This window comes from Lithobates pipiens, unplaced genomic scaffold (assembly GCF_037356315.1).
Source record: "Lithobates pipiens isolate NorthernLeopardFrog02 unplaced genomic scaffold, aLitPip1_a1.2 Scaffold_27, whole genome shotgun sequence".
Classification (NCBI taxonomy): Eukaryota; Metazoa; Chordata; class Amphibia; order Anura; family Ranidae; genus Lithobates; species Lithobates pipiens.
Genome location: NW_027507788.1, coordinates 108,317,827 through 108,335,710, shown reverse-complemented (window position 1 = coordinate 108,335,710; position 17,884 = coordinate 108,317,827). Strand labels below are relative to the sequence as shown.

General features: G+C 42.9%; 1 protein-coding gene across 2 annotated transcripts in view; it reads right to left on the bottom strand.

The window, feature by feature from the left end:
• LOC143934063 (serine/threonine-protein kinase SBK2-like) overlaps positions 1-16,797 on the bottom strand; it is a 106,095-nt gene extending 89,298 nt beyond the window's left edge. The window contains exon 1 of one of the 2 annotated variants that reach the window (XM_077457359.1): positions 16,658-16,797. The gene's annotated coding sequence lies outside the window, so the exon portion shown is untranslated. The remainder of the gene's footprint in view (positions 1-16,657) is intronic. The other variant, XM_077457358.1, reaches the window with a different exon arrangement.
• Between the last annotated feature and the right edge of the window lie 1,087 nt (positions 16,798-17,884).

Genomic DNA, 17,884 nt, shown 5'->3' with positions numbered 1-17,884 from the left:
GATATTTGCCTAGCTTTTTATCAAACTCATATTTTCAGGACAATATATAGTAAAACAAATTTTAGTGCAAACATACATAATACCATAACCAATTTTAGTAAAATATAAAAGATGGGGTTATGTTGAGTAAATATTGCAGATACCAAACATGTCAAGACTCAAAATTGTAGATAGCCATGAAAAGGCGGCAAACTACGGTACCTATAATGTTTCATAGGGGATGATTAAGTCTGGGTTCAAACTGAGGAGTGGCTCACAGCAGGGGTCTGGCATGTCCCTAGTCATGTCCCTGTTCATTGTTTCAGGTCCGATTTCAGGCCGAATTTGTGGGTGATTTTGAACCTGAAATGGTACAGAAGATGCACATGACTCCTGTGCTCTGGAGCTGTGTAACCCGACTCACAATCTCCTGAACTGCACATTGGAAGAGGAGAAACCTGCATCCAATTTGCAATAGTGTTCACCCAGCCTTAAAAGCCTTTACAGGTTATCAGTTCAGAGTTAACTATGATTTATGGCCCTAGAAAAACTGCTCTCACTCCAAAGTTCACATAAATACCTCACATTTGTTGTACAATCACTGCTTTCATACATTTGCGGAACCTGTGTGCATTTTCCTTAATATTTGTATTTATATTTGTATTTAATTTTAAGATTTTTACACTTTACACTTTTTACATTTACTTTTATTGCTATAACAAGGGAGTTAACAAGCCCTCTTATGTAATAGCATGGGCAGATGACAAGTTCTCTTTATGGAGAAATCAGGGTCTATTGGACACACAATCTCTTCTGTGCACTCCACTGCAGCTAATCAACCACAACTTGTGCCCAATTAGCTGCATCCTTGTTTGCAGTAGTCGAGGAATGACAGCTGTGACCCCAGAAGTGGCATAATACATGTTAATTCAGGGTTCATTAGTCCCAGGGAAGAGCCTCATAAAAGTGGTCACTTTTATCTGAAAACCCTTAGGCCGCGTACACACGCGGGGACTGTTCGGCCAACTTTGTCCGCTGAACAGTGTTTCGGCGGACAGTCCGCCCGTGTGTGGGCTTTCAGCGGACAGTTTCAGCGAACAGTCCGCTGAACAAGGTTTTTCGGAAATTTCGAAAAACTGTCCGCTGAAACTTTGTTTCAGCGAACAGTCCCCTCGTGTGTAGGCTTGTTCGGCAAACTAAGTTCCGCGCATGCTCAGAAAGGATTTACACGCCGAAAGTTATAATGCAGTGTATAGGACGTCGTATTTTTCGTCCCGTCGTACGTGCCGTTCACGTCATCGCGCACGGTTTCAGCAAACTGTTCGTCCGTCGTGTGTGGCCATGTCCGTCCATGCTAATTTTGAGCGGACTGTTTGCCGAAACTGTTTGACGGACAAAGTTGGCCGAACAGTCCCTGCTGTGTGTACGCGGCCTCACAGGCTAGTAAAATCAATACTATACTAACTTCTTGTTTACCATGCCATTTATAAATGTATCTTAGTAGATAAGGGGTTTAAAAATGTAATAGAGAGAGATCAGCTTAATGTATATGATATTAAAGTGATATTAAACAGAGAAGTGTTACTTGTCATAATTCATTGACATAAATCATATATATCAGTGGTCGCCAACCTTTTGGACCAATAAACTCACACTTTCACACTAACATGAATTTTACATGCCTTATACACACAATTCTGCCCCCCCCCCCCCACCCCCTGCTTTCTGTATCACAGTGCTGCCTTACACAGACTCATAATTGGATCTTACCTCCTTTTCCAGCTATATGCTTGGGCTCTGTGCTTCCTCCCTCAGCCTGTGATCAGCGCTGCCATTGAAAGTCTCCTCCTTCTTCTCCTCCCACTCTCTGCACTACTCCTGGCGCCTCCTCTGAGTTTACAGCGGAGGCATATGAGTTCACAGAGCAGGCATCGGGTATCAATGCGCACTGAGAGTATTGATAGTTTCAGGAGAACGATTCCGATTAGATTATACATAACAACTGTTTTACAGCTCCCTATAAATCTCAATTGAACAACAAATGTGTATTTTTTATGTGGGGACATAGAGAATATGAGAGGGACAGCTGAAGGCAGGATCAACCAGGTATATTTCACTCTACACAAAATGAATGGTTTTGGGGCCTTGTGAGCATGAACAGTGTTATATAGCAAGTAATGGGTGTTTTTCACAGTCAGGTTTATTGACACTTTAATATTTAATAAAGTTTGTAATAAAAATGGTTTCTATGTATACTTTGTATTTAAAATATTAAATCATTTAGAATAGGTCCGGTCAAACACTGCAATAATAGTTCAAAATATACACACACTGAAAATATACTATACATACTTAAAAGAAACCTGTGAAAAAATAAATATGAAGGCTGCCCATTATATCTAAAAACGTTCCTTGACTGGTTGTCACTTACTTCAGAGCTACTACCCTCAAACAACTTTTAAAGTCTGGAGACTGACTAGGCCACTCCACGCCCTTAATGTGCTTCTTCTTGAGCCACGTTTTTGTTGCCTTGGTGGTATGTTTTGGGTCATTGTCATACTGGAAAACCCATCCACAACCCATCCTTAGTGTTCTGGATGAGGGAAGACGTTTCTCATTCAAGATTTTACAATACATGGCCCCTTCCATTGGCTCCTCAATGCAGCAAAGTCGGCCTATACCTTTAGCAGAGAAACAGCCCCAAAGCATCATGTTTCCACCTCCATGCTTGACTGTAGGGATGCTGTTTTTAGGGTCATAGTCAGCATTTTTTTACCTTTGTCTTATCAGTAAATATACACCTATGATAAAAATTATAGACCACTATATGATGATTTGTGCATTCCCACCGTATATTTGTCAGTGTATACTCTTTATGATGGTCAGTTTGCTCACTTTATGGCATTCAGTGTGTGCTACCATCATGGCAGTCAGTGTATGCCCCTATATGGTGGTCAGTATCAACCCTTTGTAGTGGACAGTGTGTCCCCTTTATTGTGCTCAGCCTGTGCACCCTTTATTGTGGTCAATGCATGGTTGCAGTGCAGTGGTTAGCTTGGGCTCCTTTTATGGTAGCCAACGTTTGCCCCTTTACTGTGATCAACATGTGTCTCTTTTTATTGTGGACAGCATGTGCCCCCTTTTTTGTGGTCATTGTGTGCTTGCTTTTTTGTGATTAGTGTGTACCCTTTTTATTGTGGTCAGTGAGACCTGTATTACATTGGTGGTAATTGGCTATTGCCCAGTGCCCATTTCCCTTCATTGGTGGCCATTGGTAGCAATGTGTACTTACCTTGGTAGCAGTTCCAACGCCTCTTCTTCCAGGGAGTCTTGCAGAATGACATTGGGACATTTGTAGTGAAACTATAGCTGCATGAATCAGGCTGAATATCTCTTCTTTATAGAATAGAGCAAGTCACCGACAGTCACTCTGTAAGCAGTCATGCTGGACGCAGGGCACATAACTCTTGTGCTCATGTCTAGCAACACTTATGAAGTGTAGAGCTCACTAGACAGCATGCCCCCTCCACATGAAAACAAGGCACCTGGGAACGCATTCATCAGCTGTATACAGTGCCTTGCAAAAGTATTCAACCCCCTTGGCTTTTTACCTATTTTGGTACATTACAGCCTTTGGTTCAATGTTTTGTTTTTTAATCTGAATTATATGTGATGGATCAGAATACAATAGTCTAAGTTGGTGAAGTAAAATTAGAAAAATATATACATAAAACATTTTTTCAGAAATAAAAAAAATTATAATTGGCATGTGCGTATGTATTTACCTCCTTTGTTATGAAGCCCATAAAAAGCACTGGTGCAACCAATTACCTACAGAAGTCGCATAATTAGTCAAATGATGTCCACCTGTGTGCAATCTAAGTGTCACATGATCTGTCATTACATATACAAACCTTTTGGAAAGGCCCCAGAGGCTGCAACACCTAAGCAAGAGGAACCACTAACCAAACACTGCCATGAAGACCAAGGAACTCTCCAGACAAGTAAGGGGCAATGTTGTTGAGAAGTAAAAAAATAATAATTTCTCCTGTGCTCTGGTGTCTAATTCCTCAATGTGTGGTGTGACCAGCTTAGTAATGCCTGATGTCTTGCGGCCCTCCTCTGAATAATGGGTATTCATACACTAAAGGAAAAAAAAGAAAAGAAGAAGGGCACACCAACCTAGTGCATTACCACAAGTAAAGCTTTATTCAATTAAAAAACAGCAAAGCGTATACTCACAAATGAGTATTAATAGAAGGCATAATCAATAAAGCGAAATCCACTATTCTGAACATTAAACAAGCCAGGACCTGACATCGAGGGGATCAAACGATACCTCCACTCAACGTCACTCGACGTCAAGTCCAGGCTTGTTAATGTACAGAATAGTGGATTTTGTTTTATTGATTATGCCTTATATCAATACTCATTTGTGAGTATATACTTTGCTGTTTTAATTGAATAAAGCTTTACTAGTGGTAATGCACTAGGTTGGTCTGCCCTCCTTCTTTTCTTTTTTTTCCCTTAGTGTATGAATACCCATTATTCAAAGGAGGGCGAGTGGAGGTATCGTTTGATCCACTCGACGTCAGCCGCATACCAATACTCACAGACTGGGCAAGGAGGGCTTTAATCAGAGAGGCAGCTCAGAGACCTAAGGTAACCTTGGAGGAGTTGCAGAGTTCCACAGCAGAGGCTGGAGTGTCTGTACAAAGGACAACAATAAGCTGTACGCTCCATAGAGTTGAGCTTTATGGCAGAGTAGTCAGAAGAAAGCCATTACTTTCAGCAAAAAATAAAATGGCATGTTTTGAGTTTGTGAAAAGGCATATGGGAGACTCCCAAAATGTATGGAGGAAGGTGCTCTGGTCTGATAAGAGTAATACTGAACTTTTAGGCCATCAAACAAAACGCAATGTCTGGCGCAAACCCAACACATCACATCACCCAAAGAACACCAACATGCTGTGGGGATGTTTTTCAGAAGTCAGGACTGGGAAACTGGTCAAGGTTGAGGGAAAGATGGATGGTGCTAAATACAGGAATATTCTTGAGCAAAACCTGCACCACTCTGTGGCTACAGACTGCTAAAGCAACGCTTGAGTGGTTTAAGGGGAAACATGTAAATGTGTTGGAATGGCCTAGTCAAAACCCAGACCTCAATCCAATAGAAAATCTGTGGGCAGACTTAAAGATTGCTGTTCACAAGTGCAAACCATCCAACTTGAAGGAGCTGGAGCAGTTTTTCAAGGAGGAATGGGCAAAAATCCCAGCGGTAAGATGTGGCAAGCTCATAGAGACTTATCCAAAGTGACTTGGAGCTGTGATAACTAAACATGTGCATTCGTTTTCGTCCGAATGCATTTTCATCCAAATTTCAGGTATTTTCGTTATTGTTTTAACAAACGATAACGAAAGTGCAGAATCCGAAAAACAAAAGATCCAACATAAATAAATGTTTTTTTTTTTTCGTTTTCGTTGTGACAACAGTTCGATATAGATAGGAGATTCGACATGACACTGACAATAACAATCTGTGTCTATCTAACCTGTGGTCGAATGTTCCTAACCTTAACTCTATTAGTCCAGGATTATTCTACATAGAGAGAAAAGATTTGACAGAGAGAAAAGATTCGACATAGAGAGAAAAGATTCGACAGAGAGAAAAGATTCGACAGAGAGAGAAAAGATTACTGCTGGAATTGGGTTGGGGAAGTAAAATAAAAATAATGATGATGATGAATGTTATTGGCTGATTGTAACCAAACAGGAGGAGCAGTAAAATAGCTAGAACTAAGTACACACGTACAGCCAACTTACTAATGAATGCTAGCAGAGAGAGACACACACCCTGAATCATTTCAGACAGTCAATCTTAGCTGGTCCGTTTGTCAGAGAACCTAAATTATTTAGCAATTAAGCATAAGCACAGAAGCGGAATAATAGTAAAGCAAGCTACATCTGCTGCTATTGTGTTAGTGTTGTGAACTTGAAAATGATACTAGTGTTGCTAGTATTGTAATAGTCTCAGAGGCTGCCTGTGTTATGGGGGCGGGGGGTGATTTATTATTATAGATTCTATATTATAGATTGAGATTCTATATAGATTCTATATACCCTATCTTGTTACCTGTCTGATCAGTGCTCACTATCACCAGTCCATTTTCTGTTTGAACTGTATAGATTCAACATAAATCAGAAAGATTCGACAAATCAGTGAAAAACATAGAAATGTTGAATCTTTGGCTTATGGTGTCTGTTGAAAGCTCTAAGGCCACGTACACACGCGCGGACTGTTTGCCCAACCTTGTTCGTCAAACAGTTTCGGCAAACAGTCCGCTCAAAATTTGCATGAGCGGACTTGCCCACACACGAGCGGACTGTTTCAGCAAACTGTTTGCCAAACAGTTCGCTCAACTTTTGAAATGAACGGACTCGCCCACGTAAGGAGGAGGCAAATCCGCCCATTTCGAGCGCGTGTACAGGTAGGCGGGGCCCGCGAAGGAGACGTCGCGGGCTCCGCCGCCTGGAATGGGCTTAAAGGGGAACCCCAACGCCGAAAAAAATCGGCGTGGGGGTTCCCCCAAAGTCCACACCAGACCCTTGTCCGAGCACGCTACCCGGCCGGCCAGGAAAGGGGGGCGAGCGAGCGCGCCCCCCCTCCTGAGCCGTACCAGGCCGCGTGCCCTCAACATGGGGGGGTGCCTTGGGGAAGGGGGGGCCGCGCGGCCCCCCCACCCCAAAGCACCTTGTCCCCATGTTGATGAGGACAAGGGCCTCTTCCCGACAACCCTGGCCGTTGGTTGTCGGGGTCTGCGGGCGGGGGGCTTATCGGAATCCGGGAGCCCCCTTTAAGAAGGGGGCCCCCGGATACCGGCCCCCCACCCTATGTGAATGAGTATGGGGTACAATGTACCCCTACCCATTCACCTGTGAAATAAAGTACAAAAAAAAACACAACACAGGGAAAAAATATTTTATTGCACAGCTCCGGGGGGTCTTCCGTCTTCGGGGGTCTTCTCGCCGGACTCCTCCGCTATCTGTGTGTAGCTCTTTTACTAGCGGAGGAGTCCGGCTTTCTTCCTCCCCGCCGCCGGCCTCTTCTCCCGACTTCGGGGGTCTTGTCCCCCTCTTCGGTTCTTCTGCCGGGCCACCGCGCCTTCTTGTAGCTCTTTTGCAGGCGGTGGCCCGGTCTTCTGTCGCCGCTGCCTTCCGTTCTTCTGTCGCCGCCTTCGGTTCTTCTGCCGGGCCACCGCGCCTTCTTGTAGCTCTTTTACAGGCGGTGGCCCGGTCTTCTGTCGCCGCTGTCGTCGCCGTCGCCGCCGCCGCCGCCTTCCGTTCTTGTTCTTCTTCTTGTTCTTCTTCTTCTTCTCCTGGAGATGTTGACTCGACGAGCTCTCCGGCCGGAATGCCAGAGCCGCGCTGTGCGGTCACTTATATAGTGACAATGGGGCGGTGTCACATGGTATATGTCACATGGGTTGGTCACATGGTGACCCCGCCCCCTTACGATGTCATAGTCCCCATGTGACATCAACCCATGTGACCAACCCATGTGACATATACCATGTGACACCGCCCCATTGTCACTATATAAGTGACCGCACAGCGCGGCCCTGGCATTCCGGCCGGAGAGCTCGTTGAGTCAACATCTTCAGGAGAAGAAGAAGAAGAAGAACAAGAAGAAGAACAAGAACGGAAGGCGGCGGCGGCGGCGACGACAGCGGCGACAGAAGACCGGGCCACCGCCTGTAAAAGAGCTACAAGAAGGCGCGGTGGCCCGGCAGAAGAACCGAAGGCGGCGACAGAAGAACGGAAGGCAGCGGCGACAGAAGACCGGGCCACCGCCTGTAAAAGAGCTACAAGAAGGCGCGGTGGCCCGGCAGAAGAACCGAAGAGGGGGACAAGACCCCCGAAGTCGGGAGAAGAGGCCGGCGGCGGGGAGGAAGAAAGCCGGACTCCTCCGCTAGTAAAAGAGCTACACACAGATAGCGGAGGAGTCCGGCGAGAAGACCCCCGAAGACGGAAGACCCCCGGAGCTGTGCAATAAAATATTTTTTCCCTGTGTTGTGTTTTTTTTTGTACTTTATTTCACAGGTGAATGGGTAGGGGTACATTGTACCCCATACTCATTCACATAGGGTGGGGGGCCGGTATCCGGGGGCCCCCTTCTTAAAGGGGGCTCCCGGATTCCGATAAGCCCCCCGCCCGCAGACCCCGACAACCAACGGCCAGGGTTGTCGGGAAGAGGCCCTTGTCCTCATCAACATGGGGACAAGGTGCTTTGGGGTGGGGGGGCCGCGCGGCCCCCCCTTCCCCAAGGCACCCCCCCATGTTGAGGGCACGCGGCCTGGTACGGCTCAGGAGGGGGGCGCGCTCGCTCGCCCCCCTTTCCTGGCCGGCCGGGTAGCGTGCTCGGACAAGGGTCTGGTGTGGACTTTGGGGGAATCCCCACGCCGATTTTTTTCGGCGTTGGGGTTCCCCTTTAAGCCCATTCCAGGCGGCGGAGTCCGCGATGTCTCCTTCGCGGGCCCCGCCTACCTGTACACGCGCTCGAAATGGGCGGACTTTCCGAGCGGGAACAGTCCGCTCATTTCGAAAGTACAGCGGACAGGCCCACACACGGGCGGACTGTTCGCTCAAACACAGTTTCAGCGGACAGTTTTTCGGAATTTCCGAAAGACTTTGTCCGTCCAACTGTCCGCTGAAACTGTCCGCTGAAAGCCCACACACGAGCGGACTGTCCGCCCAAACACTGTTCAGCGGACAAGGTTGGGCGAACAGTCCGCCCGTGTGTACGCGGCCTAAGAAGATTGGAAGGAGCAGCTAAACTATATGGAGTCATACAGTTTAGCTGCTCCATCGAATATTCTTTGAACATTTGACAGACACCATAAGCCTTCAATGACAGATTCGACCTTAATTCATTTGGATTTTTGGACAATTTTTTTTTTTTAATGAAAAACTAAATAAATAAAAATGAAATTTGGGAGGAACTGAATACATTTATTTTTCGGACGAAAACGAATTTCCAAAATTCTGAAAATAGACACACGTCTAGTGATAACTGCAAAAGGTGGCTCTACAAAGTATTGAAATTATGGTGGTGAATAGTTATGCACATTGACTTTTCCTGTAATTTTGCCCTATTTATTGTTTGCTTCAGAATAAAAAAAAATCTTCAAAGTTGTGGGCATGTTCTGTAAATTAAATGATGCAAATCCTTAAACAATCAATGTTAGTTCCAGGTTGTGAGGCAACAAAACATGCAAAAACCAAGGGGGGGGGGGGGGGGTGAATACTTTTGCAAGTCACTGTACCTTCTCTGTCTTTGTGACAGAAATTTGTCTCAAAGATGACCTATTTTGACATTAAGTAATAGTCTGGTGCTCTCCTTCTTCTGTATTATATGCATTTTATGGTCTAAGAGTAGCCTGACCAGAGTTATTATACTGCAATGCTGTATATTGACGCTTTAAGTGTAGCATCCTCCTAGGTACAAAAGAGTATCGTGTGTTCCCTGCCTACCAGAGAGCAGCCAGGATCTATTGGTTAGGTCTGCTCATTGTACTCAAGTGCAGCTCAGCTTCTTTGACTGTCCCTCACTGGTCCAATAGAGAGGCATATTGGACAGTGGGAGGGGATCTGACAGGTAAGTACACAGGCTTTGTTACAGTCCTGGTAATGGGCAGAGGAAAAGTGCTGCATTGCATGTTTGGATACTGTATATAAGCCCAGGGTACATGTGCTTAGAGTTAGTTGAGCTGGGGAACATAGTCAACTGGCATCTCCTCCGCTGAGGTGGTCATGCGCAGGGCCGGTACAAGGCAGGGGCAGAAGGGGTGGATGCCCTGGGCGGTACAATTTGTGGGAGGGAGGGGGCGCAGGTGAAGTGCCAGCAGTGTGCTTCACAGTACACACTAGCTAAGACCCTTATCTGTACTGTAGTTGTCTGTACCTTACTGCTGTAATGTGCCAAGTGCGCTCCTGGCACACGCCTACACAGTCCACACCAGCCATACCTGTCAGAGGTCCCCCTTCACTCCCCCTATGAAGGCACTTTGTAGTCCCGTCGATGTGACGAAACTCACGACCGAAGGTGGTATAGGAGGAAAATAGAGAGTTGCTGTGGGAGGAACCGCCGAGGAGGAATCAGCAGTTCAGAAACAATGTGTGTGTTCCGGAACCTCTGGCAGCCCTTTCCTGTCTGACCTGTCATGTAACACATAGCCAGTAGAAGGAGTTTTCTGCACAGCTCACTTCCTCTACTGGCTTTTCTGTGTTAGCTCTGGGCACTCACTGCTACTGCCCTCGAGCCCACTTCTGCTACCAGCGTTGTAAGCCACAGCTAAGGTGACTTCAGAGGCAGCTTGTCCTCGCTTGCTGCTGCTACTTAGACATTGTAGCATGGAACTGAGGAGTTCTGAAACTCCTCCTCAGCTTTGTGCTACAGCAGACAGAGCTCTTTGTACTCTGAATATTTTTTTTTTTTTTTAAAAGCCAGCTCATACCATAGAGACTGGTGGCTGTCGGAAAAGAGGTGAGGGATTGCCAAAGCCTGAAGTTGTGCAGAGAGGAATACACTGTAAAGATGTGGGGGAATATGTGCTGAGAGAAGAGCAGGTATCGATTTGTGCAGAGGGAACAGTGAAAGGGGGGTTAGCAGAGAGGAGAGCTGGGGGGATTTGTACAGAAAGGAGAGCTGGAGGGAATGTGTGCAGAAAGGGGTCTGGGGGGATTTTTAGAGAAAGGAGAGCTGGAGGGAATGTGTGCAGAGAGGGATCTGGGGGGATTTGTAAAGAAAGGAGAGCTGGGCAAGAATACCTGCAGAAATCCCCAGAAAGGCAAAGATAGTCTGAACAGTGACAATAATTGGGGGGGGGGGCACAGTTTGCCATCTTCACCCTGGGCACCAAATGACCTTGTCCTGACACTGGTCGTGGGAACTTGGGTGGTCGACTCAAGAGCCTAGAGAGAGAGAGAAGCTGAACTCAGAGGTCTTGCAGAGCTGGCTGGGTGGGAGACACCAGGAAGGATCTGATTTTGCCTGCTGAGAGTACAGATCTGTGTCTTTGGATCCTGTGACCCGAGGGTCACTCCTTCAGCTAGAAGAGTCAGTGGACAGGTGTCAGTAAAGGGGATGCTAGAGAGTGTCCTAAAGATAATGTAGTGCATCAAGTCTGCTGCTAATGAGAACAAGAAGACTTAATTCTTCCATGCCTGTGGCTGTATGGTTAAAGCAGTGTGACTGCTTCCTCAAATAATCCAGAGAGGCCAAGTGAGAGTTTTCCTTATCCATTGACAATAGTTTCAGTTGAAGTATCTTCTTAATCCCTTCTCCCATCCAAGTTCCAAAATAAAATACAAAAACCCAAATACCCTGGACTGGTCATTGAGTAATGAGCAACAGTGGGAAGTAAGGGTGGGACAAAGTGGAAACCCTTAGCAACCAAAGTGGAAACCCAGCTGCAGGTACCCAGAGAGAGGCTACATAAGAAAACCCAACACTTTGGGATCCAGAGCTGCAAAGCCCGGACCCAAACAACTACAATGACAGTCATATATTTATGTTATTGCAGATTTACTTTCATCTGTTTACCTTATTGCAGGTATCTGCAATATAGCATACAGATCCTCACATGTGGGGTGGGATTGCTTTCTAAATATATATGTGCTGTGTAATTTATTTTCTCGCGGTTTGATATATCATCAATCATAATTTGAAATTGCAAGACAGATTTGACAGGTTACTGTGAAAAACCTATCAGTACTGACACTAATGCATAACAAGGTTTGTTTCAGGACCCGTTCACACCACATGCATTGCAGTGCTTATTTTCTGCATCAAAAACTCATGCAAAGTAGGTTATATGGTTTTCAATGGTGTAGTTCACACCAGTGCACTGCGTTCCAGTGCTTTTTTTGTTGCAGACAAAAAGTACAACATGCTGCTTTTTTCTTGCACAGAACTGTACTGGAACGTGGTAAAAAAGCATCACAAATGCATTTTTTTTAAAAATGCAACCGACCCCAGTACAGTAAAAAAAAAAAAAGGAAAAAAACATCTGGACTTACGGTAATCAAAAACACAACAAAGCATCCTGGAGCACATCAAAAACACGTTAAAAACGGGCATGCAGAAACACCCAGAATGGATCTGGAGGTCATTTTTGTGGTGTGAATGGGCATTCAGAGAGTACCAAGATATTGTTCATAGTCCAGATGAAGTTTATTTATCACAATCATTATTTAAAAACCATTGTGTTTCATGGTTCTAAGTGGCCTCCTCCTTAATGATTTGACAATTACTGCTAAATCAGCAAAGCACACCTCTTGCCGTTTTCTAAATAAGAATCCCAAAATTCCCAGACTTTTTGCCCACACCTTTCCTTCCAGTACTGTAATGTACAAACTTTCACAACTGTTAGCAACACCTTGAGGCTCTCTTTTCTACACCTAAGGCTCACCTACAGCAAGGTCCAGCTCTTCACATAAGGCATAAGTGCAAATAGTAAGAAGTCTGCAATGGGTGTATTTAGAATATATCTATTCTCAGTTCCAAACAGGTAAGCAAAAATTGTTTATAGATACCAGATTACTGAAAAAGTGAGTAGGCTGGCCTGGAGGCCAGCTGGTATAAGCTATTTTATAATTAAAAAATATATATTTTCTGCAAAAGGAATGTAATGTTTTACCCACATCATACCAACCCCTATGCAAAAGAAGAAGCCTGTGTTTTGTTCTTGTGTGTACTTTGTCACAACTAAGGGTAAAACCTTAGCTCCTGTAGTGCAATGTAAGCTTTCCCATCATTAATGTGTGGAGCCAGTGCAGTCATTTGGCATATTGCAGTGCAGGGGATTGACTGAAGCGGCAAGGGTATCAAACACTTGACTGCACATAAGTTGTTGTCCCACTGCAAGATAACTAGGTGAAAATGTTAACTGGTTATACTTTGCAATTTCCGCTGCTTCGTATTTTATAACCATGTCCACTTTAAAGTGCACCTGTTGGACATGAAGGAAAAATCAGGGAGGAGCCCTCAACTTTCTACCTCCCTAACAGCATATACTTACCCTCCTTTGCCCTCCTGCAAAGGTATGTGCAGATATGAACATAGGAGGAAAGGAAACCTCTTCCTCCATGAGCAAAAACAAGGTTTACGATATATTTTTATACTCAGGTATTTTTGTTATTCATATGCACCTTTTGCACTGCATTGGCATCAGAGTGCCACTACTAAAGCAGCTTTATTGTGCCTTTTCTTTGTTCTGTAAAAGACCACCATTACTCTGCTGGGGTCCTTGCCATGCTCCCTTCATTTATTAGCTAGCTAACCTCCTCCTGCACCTTCCTGTGCCCAAAATTGATTCACAGAGCATCACCTCCAACTCACCACCCTGACTTCTGCTGAGCAGGAGATTGTGTAAAGATCATATGAAGGTACATTTTAGGAACTTATACAAATACAATGTAGCACTACCCTACCCTCAGATGGCAATTAGGGAATTCTTGACTGTTTGTGGGTGGAAGAAAAGGGTGCCAGTCACTTTAGAAAGATTTATCAGAGTTTATTAAGCTCAATAAACTTTCCATCAATATAGAAAAAGGACCATTAAGCCAGACTGGCACTTTGTAAAATGCAGACTGTAGAACAGCTTCTAGTCAGCAGGCTTACCCCTTGGATGAAAGCATTAGAACTCTACTTGCCGACCAGCCCATAGTAAAAGTACGTTGTTTGTCAGTAAATACCACTTTTAGAAGAGCCAGGAGGGCTGTCCCCACAATGCTGGTGGTAGTTGGGTATGGAGAAGAGTGAGGCCAAGACAGCCGCTACTCTTCTGTATGCCAGTGGAGGACTAGAGCAGCGGCTGATGTCCCAGGCCATAGAAAATAATGTATTTTTTAAAGCAAAAGTAAAAAAAAATTATCTTTTGCTTTTAAATGCAAATGAAGGATGTGGGGTCTTTTTGGCCCCAGATCTCTCAATAAAGAGAAACTGTCATCCTTATTTCTATTGCAAGGGATGTTTACATAGGAATAAAGGTAATAAAAAATGAAAAATTAAGTGACAGCGTAAAAAGAAGTGAACACATATGTAAGTCACGCAAGCATATGTAAACTGTGTTCAAACCACACATGTGAGGCATCACCGCAAACGTTAAAGCAAGAGCAATAATTCTAGTACAAGACCTCCTCTGTAACTCTGAAGAGGTAATTTGTAAACATTTTTAAACTGATTATAGCATTGATGGGCGCTGGTAGGCTGCATTGATGGGCGCTGGTAGGCTGCATTTGATGGGCGCTGGTGAGGCTGCATTTGATGGGTGCTGGTGAGGCTGCATTTGATGGGTGCTGGTGAGGCTGCATTTGATAGGTGCTTCATTAAATAGTTGGGGCATACATGAGCAGGGCAAAAGGGGGTGGAGTCAGGGGTGGGGCCAAGGGGGGCAGCAGAATGAAGTTTTGCCTAGGGTGTCAAAAATCCTTGCACCAGCCCTGCACCCTCCCCAGGCAGCAAGCCTGGGAGCCATAATAAACCTCACCAGCAAAACACACCCTCCTCAGGCAAAGCCTGGGAGGAAAAATAACTTTCCCAGGTCATTCCTAAATATTTATATCCTTGACCAGCATGCACCACTGGCAATAAACCTTCTAATGGTTGGCCAGGGAGAAAATTCATAACTCTAGTTAATAAATCTTCTTATGCTATTTCCATAAGATGCTCACTAATAGCAGGAAGATTCAAATAATAACACTCGGTTTAAAAAAGATCCTGAGACAAGCAGAACTACCAATTAGAACTCATGCTGACTACAGCCCAACAGTACTAAATTTAGGCTAGCGAAACTAACACATAGGATCCTTACATCACTACTGAAATAAATGAAATGCAAATAGACTTGAGAATGCTTTTAAAAAAAGAAACTTATTTTTAAACTAATACAGAGAATTTAAACAATACTTTTTATTATTTTTCCGGTACACATAGCCTTTTTGTCATATGATGCAAAAAGTTTGCAGCTATATATAGTAAAAGTAAATAGTTTAACTCAGTTCACCAATGGCAGTTAAAAAAAAATAAAAATAAGCTTGGCAGAAAGGAATTTTTGATCAGAATCCTTGTAGGCATTAATAGTTTGCATCATTGTTTCGAGATTGGAGGACATTTGCCTAAAATGCACTGTACATAGAATTTGCATGTTAAATAAAAAATAGATTTAAAAAAAATCCCTGAAAGTCTTTTTGCCCAAATGGAAAAACAAATAATAACCTTTTTTTTACATAAGAAGCTTTACAACACGACCTTATTAGAACAATTAGGTAGGAATAATAATGGTATAGTTAGTATAGTATAGTATAGTATAGTATAGTATAGTATAATATAGTATAGTATAGTATAGTATAGTATAGTATAGTATGATATAGTATAGTATAGTATAATATAGTATAGTATAATATAGTATAGTATAGTATAGTATAGTATAATATAGTATAGTATAGTATAGTATAGTATAGTATAGTATAGTATAGTATGATATAGTATAGTATAGTATAATATAGTATAGTATGATATAGTATAATATAGTATAGTATAGTATAGTATAGTATGATATAGTATAGTATAGTATAATATAGTATAGTATAATATAGTATAGTATAGTATAGTATGGTATAGCATAGTATAATATAGTATAGTATAATATAGAATCTAAGCAAACTAAACTAGGCGACACATTTTAATCTACCCATTTAATAGAATCATTTTCCCTGGGTTGCAGGTTTGTGCAGTTGTATTCTATTTATTGCTGTAGTAGTCTGGTTTGTATTTTTATTTATGATTTGTGTGCATTTTAAATCAAAGGTATCAAAAAAGATACAAATGTGTTTAGGTATGCAAAATCATTCAAAACACCTTATATTGCTTTGCTGTAAAGTAAATGTATGAAGAATAAAATTAAACAAATCTCATCCAGATTTCATTGATTATTAAGTAGCCGTTATCTAAATCATAGTATGACCTTGATCAGCAGTTTTTGAGGCCAATTTCAACAGCAAATACTTGTATCTTGTTAGTCACTTGAAGAAGAAGGAAAAATGTAGAAGTAAAATGATACCTTCATTAGTTAAGTAGTAGATTTAAGTTGCAAGCTTTTGAAGCTACTTTTTGGAGGGCTCTTCATTAGGCATAATGTCATGATTGATCAAGAGACTCAAGTACACATAAAACCTTGGAACTCCCGCTAGCTAACATCATCACATATTTTTTTTTCCTTCTCTAGCCTATATCATATTGTCTAGTTCATGTGATAAGGAGTAACAATCCAGCAAAGCATGCTAAACATTATAAAATTTGGATGCAAATTCTTTCGTCGATACACAGTAGCAATTTTACATTGGCTTTAGAATAAAGTCTCTTTATTACATATTTTAGGAATGAATCATGCTGTTAGAACATTGCCATCGTTCTCTTAGAATATTGCTACGGTCAAATGAAATTTAAAACATTTATTGCAGTATATGAAATCTTTTTATGACAAAGTGCGTTCTAAAACATCCTGCCGTTTGCTAATATAAATTTTCCTACAAGTATGAACATTTTTTTTTTTTACTAGATCATCGTTAAACATTTACATAAAAATGAAACAAAATTGTTGACTTTCCATTTCCTCACCTTTTCACGTGAAGAGCAGACGTGTGCGTTTGGTTGGCTTGTGCTGTTGTGTGTCTGTTTCTGAAAGTGACTTCAATCTATCTTCCTAAGTGTACATTCTGGTTCCCTGCCAGTTTTACTGACCAGCACTACTGCTTTTGCCAGTGGGCTGAAGAGATGTTGAGTCTCAGTTTCTCTTGCATGACATGTTAACTGTTTGGTTGCTTTGATATTTGCTAATTAATGAGGAATACTTGGTCATTATTTTTTTGTTTTCAATATAATGTTACCAAACCTAAGACAGGGTCTTTCAAAAGCTCAGATGTTTGCATTATATATATAGGAGACTTTTTTAATCACTTGAACTCTGAAAGATTTAGACCCCATACACACTTAGATTTTCCGCATTTTTCAGATTTACCAAAACCATGCAGTGCAAGGGCCTGCCTGATTGCATACAAACTGGAACTCTAATGTCCTGTACACAGGGTCGGACTTTCCGATGGAAAATGTGCGATCGGACTGTTTTGTCGGAAATTCCGATCGTGTGTGGGCTCCATCAGACTTTTTCCGTCGGAATTTCCAACACACAAAGTTTGAGATCTGGATCTAAAATTTTCCGACAACAAAATCTGATCATTTAAATTCCGAAGGTGTGTAGACAAGTCGACGCACAAAGTGCCACGCATGCTCAGAATAAATTACGAAACAAAAAGCTATTGGCTACTGGCCTCTTTATAGTCCCGTTGTATGTGTTGTATGTCACCTCGGTCTGAATGATCGGATTTTCCGACAACTTTCTGCGACCGTGTATATGCAAGACAAGTTTGGGCCAAAATCCATTGGAAAAAATCTGACAGATTTTGTCATCGGAATGTCCGACCGTGTGTACAGGGCATTAAGGTTTCACCTCTTATTATATGGTTTTGGTCAATCTGAAGACAAAAATCTGCAGGAAATCGAATTTCCCCCGTAAATTCCAACGGAAAAGGTCTGATCGGATTATATTGTCGGAAAATCCAATCGTGTGTGCTCTATCGGAATTTTTCCATCGGTAATTCAGACAGAAAAATTTTGAGAGCAGGATCTCAAATTTTCCGACAACAAAATCCGATCGGACTTTTTCCAATCGTTTGTAGAGAATTTCGATTGGCTACTAGCCTGAACGTAGTCCCGTCGGAACGAACGAACGTCATGACGCTCCGAACAATCAGATTTTCCGAAAACTTTGTCCGACCATGTGTATGC